Source organism: Monodon monoceros, unplaced genomic scaffold (assembly GCF_005190385.1).
Source record: "Monodon monoceros isolate NGI ecotype Baffin Bay Population unplaced genomic scaffold, NGI_Narwhal_1 Super_Scaffold_6, whole genome shotgun sequence".
Classification (NCBI taxonomy): Eukaryota; Metazoa; Chordata; class Mammalia; order Artiodactyla; family Monodontidae; genus Monodon; species Monodon monoceros.
The window spans coordinates 33,361,471-33,376,567 of NW_021703783.1; the positions used below are offsets into that span (position 1 = coordinate 33,361,471).

At 35.3% G+C, this 15,097-nt stretch overlaps 1 protein-coding gene across 2 annotated transcripts in view; it reads left to right on the forward strand.

Annotated features, from left to right (window-relative positions):
• Positions 1-15,097, forward strand: part of TMEM117 (transmembrane protein 117) — a 529,726-nt gene that overhangs the window by 482,355 nt on the left and 32,274 nt on the right. The window lies entirely within an intron of this gene.

A 15,097-nucleotide genomic window follows, 5' to 3' on the forward strand; every position in this document is an offset into this window, starting at 1 on the left:
TAAAACAGATGAAACAACTTTCATAATATTACTGTGAAGATTAAGTAACATAAAATATGTCAAGTGTAAGAGCACAAAACAGATCCTAAATGACTTGTATCTATTATTAATATTATAGGCATTATAATATCATGCAGATCGTGAAGGGCTGAAAACATATCAGACAGACTAGTACAAAAGTCTATAGGGATTAAGGTGAACAGAGAGCTAACTGTGATTCATTTACATAGTCAACATATCATGATTATTACTTTATTTTCTGATTGTTAATGTTATTTTGTAGGTATAGATTTAATTAATTCTACATTTTAAAATTGAAAATATACTGAATAGTGAGCCTGGTACTGTTAGAGTCTCTTTTTTTATGGCTCTGCAAATAAAATGACAATTAGTGACAGTAGATAGCTGTTCCTACTGTTAGGGATAGCTTCTTATCCTCTACTAAGATTATTTATTTCGTGTGTAGAAAAACAGGATATTTTAAAGGTAAACGGGACCTTACAGATCATCTACTAAGGTTTCCTCTTTTAACAAATGAAGAAATTGAGATCTGTGAAACTGTGTCTTTTACAGTATTGAATTACTTTCCTCTAAACTTCTATCTGTTCAATAAAAATAAAATCGTTTTATTTGTTTAATTCAGTTATCTTTAAATAAGTTAACTTACATCACTTCAGTCTAGGTCCGAGCTGGGAAACAAGACTTCTGTTATTCGGTCCCTTTGCTCTCCTTTTATTACGCTCTTGAAATGATTATTTTGGACAAGTGCTTGCCAGTGTATTTAATTTATAAATGGCATGTTGCTTTAGTAATGGTGTACACCACTTGCCGTATTCCACCAGGGTGGATTTAAATTATTTTACCCGCACAATTTTCAGTTCCTGCACAATGATGCGTATTCTATGCCCTTCACTCATTCAGTGGGTAAATAGGGTTTTGGTCATTCTGCTTCAAAATACGGAGTGTGGTTGTCCATAATCTCATTTTCAAAATACACAGGCAACATGCAGCACACAAAAAACACGAGAGTCTCTCTCTCAGTCTCCCTCTCTCTCTCTCTTCCTCTTTTTCCTTTTCTCAACAGGAAGAGGACTCATAAGTCTATTTGACTCTTAGACTCTTGCACACACTGCATGATAGCCGAGGTCTGAAGCAGCAGAACATGCTTGGTTCCTTGTTTTCTAGGCTGTGTCGCTTCAGCATATGTTGCTGAGTTGCTCCTCACTGTGTCAAATGCAGCTTGACCAGTTGAGAGTTGAGTGCCTGCCCTGTGGTTGACAGTCTCTGTGAATTTTAACTGAGTTTTCCAACACAGGGGAAAAGATGCCACAGGCCAAATATAAGTAAAATCTTCAGCTCACTGAAGCGGTTGTGCCTTTGCAAATGGGTGTATTAAGTAAGCATATCATTGAAAATAATGTCCCTCTGAGGGATGCCTTGTGAGAAGAAATCATTTTGGGGGCCAATGAATTAATTTTAATTGCTTTTTGTCTGATAAGGACATTGATTTGGCATTTGTTTACACAACTGAATATAATTTGTTTATTTGTCAATCTTCTCCATCATGATTTATATCCAGTCTATTTTTACACGCACACACACACACACGCACACACACACACTGTGTGTATGTGTAGTCTTGCAATTAAATCAATCTTACTTATCCTTTAATATTTTATTCCATGGTGAGTAGTTTTCTAAGTTAAAAGTTTGAAATTTTCCCCATAGGTTACAGATTCTGGAAGGATTTCAAAGCCATGCATGTTAAACCTCTACTTAAGGTACAAAGATGTAGAAATAAGTTTGAACTCAAAAAAACTCACAACCTGTGATAGAATCATAAAAATCTCTGGTGTGCTCCCAAGCACTCTTGGGTTCAAAGGAACTTAAGTTTTAAGTATTCACAGAGGAAAAAGGTATTAGTTTCTCTGAATGATTCCTGTCTTTCAGCATAACCTCACAGTTTCGATGGTGTGCATTAAGTATGTATTTAGTTGTGAAGGAAATTCTCTCACATAAACCCCAAATCTTCTGTGTATGAGCATAGGAGAGCTCTGAAGAGACAATCATCATTAATTAATTTTCTTATATCTGGCTCTGTTCCCAAAATAATTCAGGGTGGCGACATTCTTCAAGTAAGATGTTGCTTCCCTCTTAGGGAACTTTGTGTTTTGCTTAATAATAGAGATCATTTTCTTACAAGAGTTAGTAATCACGGGACCAAAGTGACAGGACAGCATTTTTAAAAACTCAGAGAAATAGAAACCATTAGCTGTCCCTATCATCAGAATTTTTCCTGTAAATGTTTCCGTATTCAGCTCTTAGAACAATGGTTTCAAATTCAGCCGTACATTAGAGTGTCCTGAGCTTTTAACATAAGTGTCCATCAGCAGATGAATGGATAAAGAAGATGTGGCACATATATACAATGGAATATTAGCCATAAAAAGAAATGAAATTGAGTTATTTGTAGTGAGGTGGATGGACCTAGAGTCTGTCATACAGAGTGAAGTAAGTCAGGAAGAGAAAAACAAATACCGTATGCTAACACATGTACATGAAATCTAAAAAAAAAAAAAATTGTTCTGATGAACCTAGGGGCAGGACAGGAATAAAGACGCAGACATAGAGAATGGACTTGTGGACATGGGGAGGGGAAAGGGTAAACTGGGACGAAGTGAGAGGGTGGCATGGACATATATACACTACCAAATATAAAATAACTAGCTAGTGGGAAACAGCCGCATAGCACAGGGAGATCAGCTCAGTGCTTTGTATCCAACTAGAGGGGTGGGATAGGGAGGGTGGGAGGGAGACGCAAGAGGGAGGAGATATGGGGATATATGTATACGTATAGCTGATTCACTTTGTTATAAAGCAGAAACTAATACACCATTGTAAAGCAATTATACTCCAATAAAGATGTTAAAAAAAAAAAAAAAAGAATGTCCTGAGCTTTTAAAAAATACCTATATCTGAATCTCACTGTCAAATAATTGAAGTGACTTTGTAAGGGTAGAATCCAGTGAGTCAGGAATGAGCACCATGGCCTCAGAGGGATATATTTATACTTTATTAAGAGGGTTAATCACAAACAGGGACCAATAGAGTAATAGAAAATACTTGACTTGGCTTCTAGTTAGAATCTTACGTGGGCATTGTGATAACAAAAAAAAAACCCAGAGGAACCTTTGGGAGTTGATTTGTTTGGAGGCTATAAAAAGTGTTTTTAATGGAGATTTTCTTAAAACAAGAACATTATTTAACATAAGGACATCTCAGAAATTACCAAGGCATGCTTTAAGGTAGAACACACCAGATAAAAAAATTTAGTGCCTAGTAGGTCATGGCATTAATTACTGTAGTTTCAGAAACTGTATATATAGTTATATATAGAAACTATATATATATATATATATATATATATATATAAATTATTTTTGTATTTTTTATGTTTGTATCTCAATTTTTTTCTTAAATTTTCTTTGGAATGTTAATACTAGACCTAGTTACATTTAAAAGAGCAAAAGGAAAAGCATTTTGTTTCAGTTGTGGTTTTTGTTTTTGGATTAACAAAAGGGGACTTTTTTATCTTTGTGGCAATGTGTGCTGATGGCAGGAAGAACCAAACTAAAAAGCCTCAAGACATAGAATGAAGCTTGAGGGTAAAGCATTGAGATTATTACTATGGACCTCTTCTTCCACCAGAGTTTATTTTTCTCTACAAAGCTCACTTTTTTCTCATCCTTAAAGAGTGTTGCTTTTGTTAAAGAGCTGATTCCTTTACATCCTAGCCTGTATTTCCAGGTTTAAAGTCCTGTGCCAGTGAGATAACTAAACAAAATTTTGGGTTGAAAGCCTTTCCCAATCACAGTGAGTACTGAAATTATCTTATTATTATTAATCAAATATACATTTTTAACACAGATCCACTGGTACAGGAGTTCAAACAAACTGTATGTTTGCCCCTCTTAAAATACTATAGGCTGATATCAATGATATATTTCCTTATCACTTTCAAAGGCTTAGATCATAAAGTATGATGGAATATCTTCAAACGTTTGCAAATCTATGTTTAATTTTTTTCTGTGAAAGTTAATAGATAATAGATCAATTTAACTCATTCTTCAGGGCCTCTGTTATACGAATTTTCTGTTGTTTAAACAATAAGTAAATTTCTTTATTACAAACACATGTTAAAAGAAAGCCACCCTTTCAGTAAAATATGAATGAGGTAGTTATTCCAACAGATATGAAAACTGGAATCAGGTGGTCTGGGTGCTTTGGCAGAATTTGTAATGGAGGAAATTAGGCTCCGTTTCACGTTTGTTGGTTTAAGCAGTGCAAGCTGCTTCTTTCTAAGCTCTTGCAGTATGTCTCCATTATTAATCGCGGCATGGCAACTGACATTCCTGTCAGATCAACTTCAGAGTGCTGGGTGCTGGTCTACGTCACTCCATGTGAGAATACATTCTGGAATCTACTCTTGAGGTTCCCAGACAAATGCTGAGCATTCTTTTGGAAGTAGCATCCTTCTCCCCCTGAGGGCTTAATCTGTCATTTTTTTCCTAATTTAGTAAAATGCAGCTGCCTTATAGAATAGATTCACTCAGCTGCTCACTCACTCACCCATTCTTTCGATTTTTTTTTTTTTTTCCCATCCTCTTACTCTGTTCTCAAAACTCTATCAGGCGCTAAGGACATAAAAGATGAAAAAGACAAAGTCCTTGCCTTCAAGTTATTGCAATGTAGCAGAGGAGAAAGACAAAATCAGCCAACTTGCCATATGCAGAGTACTCCTAATTCAGCCAGGAAAAGCAGAGATGGCATCCAAAGAAGGTCATGAGGATCCTGGCTTCAAATGTCAATGAAAGGAAATGAAATACAGGATGGAGAGAAGTAGCCAACCAATAGGTTATGTTTTCAACTGACTCAGTGTTTATCCAAAGCATATGCTCGTATCATTGATATTTTCTTAAAAATCCTCAATATTATTTTCTATTTCTTCTAAAAATAGTTCGTTTCTGGGACTGGCCTATCTTCACTGGGAAAGACTTGCCTGACATACTTTTTGATTCATTCAAGTCCTATAAATAAATTTTGATTCTGGTACAGAAATCTAATTTGTCACACAGGGAAAATAATAATTACATTTTGCTTGTGTATTTTTAATAAAAATTATTTTAAAATTCAAATCAAACTATTGCATTTGTCAAAATTCAAGTGAGTTTACAGCAATTAGAATATATTTTAGAGTATTTTTGACAACTCATCCCAAGTGATTTCTGAAAACAGAACTGCTTTTAGAATGATGTTCCTGTTCTCCACACAGCACTGAAATTGGTAGATATATCACCATGGCATAAAAAAAGCTGAAATTGCATTTCACAGCAATCGCCCTCAATAAAGTCTTTTCTGCATTGGGGTCATATAGGAGGCTAGTGAACAGCTTTATCTTCCCTTCATTTTTATTTACTTTTCTTGCCTTTTCCCCTTTTGTTTCTTAAGACAGACGTATATGCATGATAACTAAATGCTGTAAAAAGAACATTTTACTGAAAAGAAAGTTAACTGCTTTTAATTTGAGAATTAATTTTTAGTAGTATTAAGCTGTAAAGAGAATGTCATAGGAAGAAATTTTATGTCTTCTAGTTCTTTTGAAAATTCTGTGCAGCACCATAATCACTGGAAAAAGCATGAAATTATAATTAATCTGACCAGCATACTTATAATATATAACTTTTTATTAGTATTAAAAATAATAAAATCAGCAGACCCAAAGTAAATGGATATACAGTGCTGTTTTTATTATTATTTCCAAAGGCTGAGGTAACTAAAGTTTCATGCATGATGTTGTAAAAATTAAATGATGCACAATAATTTGAAAAATGAGTTTTTCTTATACAAGTTGGCCTTTTCAGCTCTATATTTTTGTTTAGAAGTCTATATCTTTTGGCTGATATTGCTTTAGAATGATCAAGTTTCTGTTTGAATATAGTAATGAGATAGTGTTTTGAGCTTCTCAAAATGAAAGTCTAAGACATAAAGAGATTTAGTTCTGTTTGATTTGACACTTCCTTTCCATTGGCTATTTGGAAATTACATAGACTCTACCTGGTTACTCATTTGAGACATGTGGCATTACCCGGGATCACCCAATCTGTATTTACCTTGAATCAGACATGATCACATATGTATGGAGAGCCCTAGGGGACTAGCTTGCCAAGAGTTCATTTGCATGATGGATTGAGGAGGATTTGGGGAAATAATCCATCCTATAGGAATAGAGAAGCTTGATAGAGTAGGCTATATATAGCACCAGAAGAATGGAGTTCATAGAACAGAAAGAATGACTGCAACAGGAGGCTGGATCAGCCTGATTGATACCTGACCCCAAGAAGAAGCAGAACTGGAAACATCTTCAACAGTCATTGGTTGGAGGCAAAACCAGTAATTCTAGCAGTGGAGGCAGACAGTTTCACAAAGGCTAATCAGAATCCTCAGTGTCTTTCCAGTATTTTCCTAGCAAGTTCATGAATAATATCTTTTGTGGTCAATATCTGTTGTGAGTCAGAAAAGAAAAAAATGGAAAAGGCAGATGCTACTTGGTAAAAGCAAGAACCAAGTTCATGTGCAATTGTGAGACCCATTGGTCAACTTCCTGGTACTAGTGTATGTGTGGCAGTGTGGGGGGAGATGATGAGGCAATTTTTTAAGAATAAGAGGTCTTGAAATGCCTTAACTTCCTTTTCCTCTGGAGGTGTGTTGGGGAAGACAAATGAGTAAGATATGATAAGAAAAAGAAGGACAGATTACAAGATTACATGTAAAGCAGATAAAGGAAAAGAACTGCACTTGTCAAACAACAACAAAATGAAACCCAAATTAAAAGTATAAAGACGCAAAGTGTAGTTAAATTAAGCTCCTTTCATCCATTTCACACTTATAGTATTGTCTTCTGAATGAGTTTGTGGAGTCAGCCGAATCTTAGGAAGAAATAACAGAATTAATAGGATAAGGGGGATCACAATAGTGCCTCGCTAGGTATTCAACTGAATTCCTATAACCGATTTTCTTCGGTTTATTATATTTGGAATATTTTTTTCCAGTTTCTTTCCAGCTTTGACGTCTTCCCCAAGCTGCAGACCCACATTCCACTTGTCTTCTGGACACTGCCACCTGAATATCCCACAGGAGTCTCATACTTAACAGTCAGGACTTGTTTTATGACCTTACCATTCTCCCCCAAATTGCTCTGCCTCCTATATTTTGTGGTTGTTGTTAATTATGTCACCATCTATTCAGTCTCTCAAGCAAGGAAAATAGATTTGCCTTTTGCTTCTCCCATACCTTTGGTTCTCATATCCAATATATTGACATCAGTGCCATCATTAATTTCTCAAACCTCACTCCTGCCTTCCTAGCACTGGCCTCATCAAGTCTTCCATAGACTTTTACAGTAACTTCTTATCACAAGACGCTCCCCACTCTAGTCATTAATCTACCTACATTATTACTATAGTCATCTTCCTAAGGACAGGTTTGATCATGTCATTCACCAGCTCCAGAATCTCTTGTTGGCCCCATTGCATGTTGCATAAAGTCCAATCATGGAAGCATTGGAAATAAAACCCTCAGGTACTGGCCTCTCAGTCTCATTCCTACCACTCAGATTCAACCATACTGAACTTCTCACCCTTCCCTGCACAAACCTGGCCCGTTCACAACTATTTTATGCTCTTTTGCTTCAGCTGGAAAAATCTTAGCCATCTTAGTCATCTTTTCAACAGGAGGACAAAAATCACCTTCTCTGGGGAGCCTTTTTGAATGCTTTCCGGCAGGATGACTTTCTTCCCCCCTCTCTGTCCTTTGACACTTTACTTCCTACCTGCAACCTAGCACTTACCATGTTTATGATGATTTCCCTATCTTGGTGTCTGCGTCCATTAGACTGTGAGATCCTGTAGGACAGAGAAGTATCAAAAATTCTCTGTGTCCCCAGAGCCTCACGGGGAGCCTACACAATGGCTACAGAGTAAGTGTTGACTATATGAATGAATAAAAAAGCATAATGAAATGACTAAGTCAGAGGATGGACACTTAGTGTGGCTTCAGAAAGCAGAACAATAGGAGGGCAGGATCTGGCTAAATGCAGAGCAGAACATTCTAAGTGTCAGAGCTCTTTTTAGGAAGTAAAAGTGTCCCTTCTGTAGAAAAGCTCGGAAGTGGTTGACCACTTATGAGTGGTTGGCTAGGGGATTTGTGCATAAAGTAAGGGGTGGCCGTACTGTATGCCTCTAATTCAGTTCAGAAGTTGTGTTATTCTTCATTAGTACACAGTCCTCAGATCATCTGACCATTTCGAGTAATCAGTAATAGCTGAATTTTAACCCTAGCTCTGGAAGCTTATTTCCTATAAATAACTGGGAATGTATTCAGTTGGAACTCAGCTGAGACAGGGAGAGTGGTATATCAAGCAAACACAAATGACACACTGTAATTTTTAGAGGATTGTACATAAAAACCAAAGTATCCTGTTTTTAACCTTGAGAGGAAGTGGGCATTTGCCTTTTGGTACTCTCAGTGCAGGGAGCAACTTCCTCCCACTCCTGCCTTCTAGTTTGGCATTAAGGGACATTGCCCAGTCTGAACTTGGATTGAGTCCAACCCTGTCTCCTTGTGCTAAATTGTAGGTCTAATATCTCTGTGGTTTTATAATAACATAAATCATTATAATGCATTGTTTTTATATAGCACCTTTCTCTAAGGAACATAAAGTGCTGCATGGACGTTATCTCATTAAATCTCACAGTGCACTGGGGACATTGAGAGGATGCAGGTGATATTGTATCCCCTTTGAACCCAGAGTTGAAAAGGAATTGCTTCAACCAAAACTAAATAAAAGCAAGATTGAATAAAAGCAAGATTTATAAGACAATATAAGATTAGAGTTTAAAGAAAGAAATTGTTGGAATTAAAGAGAGATTTAAAAAAAAGGAATTGCTCTGAAAAATGTGAAAGTGTCTAGAGTGTGTTTATAAATATTTGTAGCTAAAAAATTAAAATAATGTATGACACTTTAGAAATTTGAAAAGCAAGGGCTTTTTAAACCATTGGTAATTTTACTGCAATACAGAACAAATTTGGTATATTATCTTCATATCTTTTGCTAGCTTTTTGTTTGGTTTGTTTTTTAATACTGTGTATATGCAAGATTACTCTTAGAATTATAGTGTATATTCAATTTTATATTATGTATTTTTAACTTAACAATATATCATAAAGTTTGCATAGTTTTAATTCTGAGAAGCTTGTATAATTTTCCATGGAATGATATACTGTAATTTGTTTCACTCTTCTATCATAAGATTGTTTCCACTTTTTCACTTTATTGAGTAACAGTAAATTGAAACTCTATCTTTATGCATAAGGATTTTTATATTTTAAATTATTTCCTTAGCAGAAAGATTTCCACATGTAGAATTATCAGATTAATATAGATGTATAAGTATGTTAAAACAAGTCTACATAAACATACTCCAAAATTAACGAATAAGTCAGAAAAAGAAATAGTAAGAAAATAAATCTATCTAAAAGCTTACTATGTTTATAAGTTGGCAAAGCAGCCACTTTAAAAGTGGAAAAGTAAGCAATATTTGTCTATGCACAAACAAGTGTTTTGATTTTATTTTCCACCATGTCTATATTTAATTACTTTGATAGTGTGAAACCAGATAGAAAAGAGAAAGTTGACTCTCATAGAAAACACAGATTTGTACCAGATGTAGGAAAGTAGATTTACTTGGATAGAACAGATAATTTCTCTGCCATTTTAATTTACATGGACAAATGTTCTCTGAAAATAATTAGGTATGTGTGCATATACCAATAAATGAAGTCTCATTTCAAGGAGGTAAATAAGATTGCAGTTTTCTTATTAATTACAGAAGTATTGGGGGAAATGGTATGCACATAGCTGTTTTCAGTGGTGTGTTGTTATAGGGTTATCTGATTTATGCCATAGTCATTTACCAAAGTAATTACCTCAAGACTGAATCAGGAGGGAATAGAAAATATGAACAGACCAATTGCCAATAATGAAATTGAATCATTAATTAAAAAAAAAAACCTCCCAACAAACAGAAGTCCAGGACCAGACATTTACATGTTAGTTCTTCCAAACATTTAGAGAAGAGTCAAACTATTCCAAAAAATTGTAGAGGAAAGAACACCTCTGAACTCTTTCTACAAGGCCGACATCACTCTGATAAAAAAACCAGACAAAGATATCACAAAAAAAGAAAATTATGGGCCAATATCACTGATGAACATAGATACAGAAATCCTCAACAAAATATTAGCAAACCAAATCCAACAATACATTAAAAGGATCATACACTGTGATCAAGTGGGATTTATCCCAGGGATGCAAGGATCTTTCAATATCAACAAATCAGTCAATGTGATACACTACCTTAACAAATTAAAGAATAAAAATCATATGCTCATCTCAATAGATGCAGAAAAGCATTTGACAAAATTCAACATTTATTTATGATAAATCCTCTAAACAAAGTGGGTATAGAGGGAACATACCTTAACCTAATAAAATCCATATATGACAACCTTACAGCTAACATCATAGTCAATGGTGAAAAGCTGAAAGCAGTTCCTGAAGATCAGGAACAAGCTAAAAATGCCCACCCTTGCCACTTTTTATCCAACATAGTATTGGAAGTCCTAGCCACAGTAATGAGACAAGAAAAATAAATTAAAGTAATCAAAATTGGAAAAGAAGTGAAAGTGTCACTGTTTGCAGATGACATGATGCTATACATAGAAAATCCTAAAGACACCAGTAAAAAGCTATTAGAACTCACCAATGAATTTGGTAAAATTGCAGGATATAAAATTAATATACAAAAATCTGTTGCATTTCTATACACTAAAAATGAACTATCAGAAAGAAAAATTAAGAAAGTCCCATTCACAATTGCATCAAAAGGGATAAAATTCCTGGGAATAAATCTAACTAAGGAGGTAAAATATCTGTACTTGGAAAACTGATGAAAGATATTGAAAGTGACACAAACAGATGGAAAGATACACTGTGCTTATGGATTGGGAGAATTAATATTGTTAAAATTACCATACTACCCAAGACAATCCACAGAGTAATTGCAATCCTTATCAAAATACCAAGGAACTTTTCACAGAACTAGAACAAATTAGCTTAAGACCTCGAATAGCCAAAACAAGCTTGAGAAAGAAGAACAAAGCTGGAATAAGAACAAAGAGCATTCCCTGATTTCAAACTATAGTACAAAGCTACAGTAGTGAAAACAGTATGTTACTGGCAGGAAAACAGACATATAGATCAATGGAATAGAATAGACAACCCAGAAATGAATTCACACTTATATGGGCAATTAGTCTATGACAAAGTATGATTTCACTTATACGCAGAATCTAAAAACAAAACAAATGAACAAACATAACTTACAGAAGCAGAGTCATAGATACAGAGAACACATGGAATGATGACTAGACTTATGGTGATCATTTTGAAATGTACAGAAATATGGACTCACTATGTTGTCTGCCAGGAGCAAACATAGCTTTGTAGGTCAACTACACTTCAAAAACAAACAAACAAACAAACATAGAAAAAGAGATCAAATTTGTGGCTACCAAAGGTGGGGGATGAGGAGGAATTAGATGAAGGCAGTTAAAAGGTACAAACTCCAGTTACAAGATAAATACATACTAGGGCTGCAGTGTACAACATGATAAAGATAATTAATACTGCTGTACATTATATATGAAATTTGTTAAGAGAGTAAATCCTAGAGTTCTCTTCACAAGGAAAAAGATTTTCTATTTCTTTAGTGTTGAATCTATATGAGGTGTTGGATGTTCACTAAATTTGTGGTAATCAAATCATGACATATGTAAGTCAAATCATTATGTTGTATACCTTAAACTTACGCAGTGCTATATGTCAATTATATCTTAATAAAACTGGGGGAAAAAGTGGAATTGTGAATGATGATCATTAGACAACCTAAAGTTAGATAAACAAAAATTATTCACTAGGAAAAGTTCATTTGGTCTGTGTTTAAAACCAGTAACTCCTCAAATTATAGCAAAGGTGAGCAATTTGTATGGCTCCATCTTATTCCTACAGCATGGTGATGATCTACACACTCTCAATAGCCTGTGGTTTCTGTGCAAATGGAAGATAGGAAATGATTGGTTAATTCACTTGTTCTCTCAAGGTTTGAATAGAAACTCCCACTGGGGACCTGTTTAATGCCTCTGTTATTATAGTTCCATATTTTCCTGCAAGTACTGTTTAACTTGTTTATTTCCCCTGTAGAGAATGAGGTTCTTGAATTCTGATTTATATCTTTGGTATCCCACAGCCTTGTACAGTTTCTGGCACACTGTAAGCACCTTGTAAATATTGATGGATAATTAAACAATGAATGGTTTGTACTTCCTACTATGTATTTAGAATTATGCTGAGGACTGAGAGAAACATAAAGAAGTGTACCTTCAAGGAGCATATAATCAACACATAAATATAAAAAGTTAATGAACACCATGCAGTAGTATATCATGTAGCTATAACAGAAGATTCCTTGGTGCCAGCACTGAAGAAAATAGCCAAGAAGAGTTACATATACCAAAGACTGTGACATTGCGATGGTTAAGTGAGTGATGGATGGGCATGGCCATGCAAGTTAACCCAGAAGTATCAAGGTCTATTCCCATCATTATGTGATTCATGTCTAAATTACCCACTAGACTATAAGAACCAAGAAATCATAGTGCACATAGGCTTTTGTTCACCATTTTATTGCTAGGACCAAGCAGAGTACCTGGCATAAAGTAGAGAATTGAGCACTTGCTTTGCACAATATTCTCTGTTCTTTGTGTGGCTGGATCAGTCCCATCCTCAGTTCTCAGATCAGGTATCATCTCTTCCAAGATGCCTTCCTGAGTGGTGACTTTGTTATTCTCTTTCTCAGTCTTCAGTTTATTTCCTTCAAAGCACTTATTACTTCTTATTTCATTTAATTGACACTAAGTCTTTCATCTTTTGCTCCTTCTAGACTTAAGCTACTTGAGAGTAGGGACTCTGTTGGTTTGTTTTGGTCCCTGTTGCTTTCATAGCATATATCACAGTACCTGGTACCTTTCACTGGAGAGGTTTTATCTACCAAAAGATCTTCTCTAACCCTATCTAAAGTAGCTTCTGCTAATCAATCATCTTGACTTATTTTCTCTTTAGCACTAATCATTTTCTGAAATTATTCTGTTTGTGTGTTTATGCTACATTCAAACTGTAAACCCCATGAAGTCAGAGCCTAGAACCAGATCTACCTGGTTCCTTACTGTATTGCCGGTGCGGAGAAAAGGGGCTGACACAACCAACTGCCGTGTGTACAAATATTTAGTAACTAAAACATGTGGCATGAATGGAAAAGACAAGATACATTTCTTTTAAAAAAGGCAAAATAAAAAAAACAAAGAGGGGGATTAGCTTTCAGCCAGGATAGCAAAACAAGTGTTAGCTTAGAAATGGTGGTGGTGGAAGCAAGGTCTACTTTTAATGGAAAATAACGTCTGTAGAAATCACAGAGTGGGGAGGAGGGAAAAGAAACAAACAATTGTGGCCAACTCATTGGCTCCCTTAGGGCTCAATGTGGGAGACAATAAAACAACAACAACAACGAAAAACCAATGGTTAAACTAAGACAGTAATAGGTCATTTAGAGGCAGGACATGCTAAATTCCTACTCACCTTCCTGAGTGTGGTATAAAGAACACCGGGTATGAGGCTGGGAAGACCTGGGTTTGGCTCCTACTCTTCCACTTATTACCTGTATGATAGTGGGTAAGTCTGGTACCTTCTCTGAACCTGGGTTTCCATAACTGCAAAATGGGAAAAAGAAAACCTACTTCATACCATTGTTTTAAAGATAAAATAAGGAAATGTATGTAAATAGCTATGCTGGTGCAGAGCCTGTTTCATTTAGCTCATTGAATAGTGGCCGTTGTCATAACAGTTCACCACTTACAGTGCCCAGCTGGAGGTGTGGCAAGCAGAATATTTGATAATATTAGTAAAAAGAAATCCATTTCCTCACATTTAAATCACTTTAGAGGGCATATCTTTATTTTGGACCATAGCACGAGTAAACTATTGATCATGCTATATAATTGTCAGTGAAGAAATGCTAAATCATCAACCGCTGACTTGAAGCAGAAAAAAACTGTTAATTATGCTCATATTTATTTTTTCACATTGTACGTAATTGAGCCTCAGAAAGTACTATTGAAATCTTTCACTGATGCTGAGTTAATTAGCAACTCTTGCAGGTGCTTACATTAAAACACCCAAACATTCTTCATCTGTATTGTTTCCAAAGAAGAGATATGAAGAAGTCTGCATTTCTGGCTAAGGCAATCATGTATCTGTATTGAAAAGCAAATGATACATGATTAGTTGAAGTTTTTAATATGGGTGTGTAGATGTTAAAGAGTGGATTTATTATTTAAAAGAGAAACACAATGTTAAAAGTCCTGGTATCTCTGAATTGGGAGTGGGGGTGGGGATCTGTCAGTAAGTCATAACTTTGTAAAACAATTTGGAACCGTTTTCAGAAAACTAATTTCTGAAGATAATCTATTGCCTGAACAGTTTCATAATGATGTTGATTTGCCAACTTCTCCTCTAGTGAGAGGTAATGAATCAAGTGCACCTGGGTTTATACAGGAAAAATAGCGTATTAATTGATTTATGTCTATGTGTTGCAGATATCCATAAAGCAAAGCCTTTGGCAACTGGCAAATGTAATAATTTCACATTTACGTATGACTCACCAAGTACAATCCAGTGCTTGAAGGCAAAATTTTGTGTTTTATGTTTAGTTTTTATGATTGCTTTCATGTAGCTTCTCTGTGCATTAAAAGTCAATTTTCAGAACCATAGGCTTACCAATTTTTACAAATAAACATGTTAGGAGATATTATCCTGAGGTACCATAAAATTATTTTCTGATAATTTTTACCACCTTCCCAAAGTTCA